Consider the following 1,250-nt stretch of genomic DNA (forward strand, 5'->3'; position numbering starts at 1 on the left):
GTGCTCCTGATGACTCTATGTGCATTTCTTCTCACATTCTTTCTTCCTCCTCTCCATCTCACTTATCTGATTCTGTTGGATCTCTTTCTCCTAGATCCAATGAAAATGGAAAATCTCTTAAGTTCAGAATTTTTGTCAAAGGAAAAAGTTCAAACACTGAATCTGAGAATGTTCCTGTCGACTGTGTGTTTAACTCTCTCTCTCTTAAGGAATCTTTTGATGCATGTTCTTCTAAATCTAAAACTTCTGAGCATCTAAAGCATCATTTGAACCATCGTTTCTCTGCGGCTGAGAAAGGCAAGTCTGTGGACAAGCCTATCAAGAATAAGAAGCCAAAATTCAAACTGAAGATGAAACATAAGCCTTCGGCTACCTCATCTCAGTTAGCTGTTGCTTCTCAGACTGGTACCTCAGTACCTTCTATTACTGAGTTCCTTCCTAGACCAGTTTCTTTGAAAAAGGCTTCCAAGGTTTCTACTTCTTCTAAGAAACCTATCACTGAGTTTGAAAAAGGGATTCTTGGTCCAAAACCCTCTTCTTCCTCTGTCCTTCCTTCCAAAGCTTCTTCTTCTCTAAAAAAAAAATCCAAAAAGCATGTTAACACGGTTAAACACACACTTTTAATTCCTATTAAACCTGTGTTTATTCATCGAAAATGTTATAACTGTGGTGCCACTTTTCACATGGCCAAGAACTGTCCCAAGGAAAGAATCTCTAGGCCAGTAAGAGAAGAGAAAAAAGAAGATACTCCTAACCCCAATGGACCCATTGTAAAATGGGTACCTAAAAACTGATTTATCTGTGTTTGCAGGGCTTAGGACACCGACATATATGGTACTTGGACAGTGGATGTTCAAGACACATGACTGGAARYAAGTCCCTGYTRATCAACTATGTGTCTGMACCTGGTCCTTCTGTAACCTTTGGWGATAATGCCAGAGGTACTACTAGAGGATATGGTGTTCTTTCTAACGGCTCGGTTACCTTCAACCGAGTAGCYTATRTGGATGGACTGAAGCACAATCTGTTAAGCATYAGTCAACTATGTGATCTCAACTTCATTTTGAAGTTTGAAGAAAACCAGTGTACTATTCTTGACTCTTCTGGCAAGAAGGTATTAACTGGTGTCCGAAAGGATAATGTCTATGTGATCAACATGGACTCTTCTAGCTCTTCCGACGCCAACATCTGTTTCTACTCTGAGGTTACTGCTGATCAAAATTGGCTATGGCATAAAAGGTTGTCCCATC

The sequence above is a fragment of the Cynara cardunculus genome (assembly GCF_001531365.2).
Source record: "Cynara cardunculus var. scolymus isolate 2C chromosome LG 4, CcrdV1, whole genome shotgun sequence".
Classification (NCBI taxonomy): domain Eukaryota; kingdom Viridiplantae; phylum Streptophyta; class Magnoliopsida; order Asterales; family Asteraceae; genus Cynara; species Cynara cardunculus.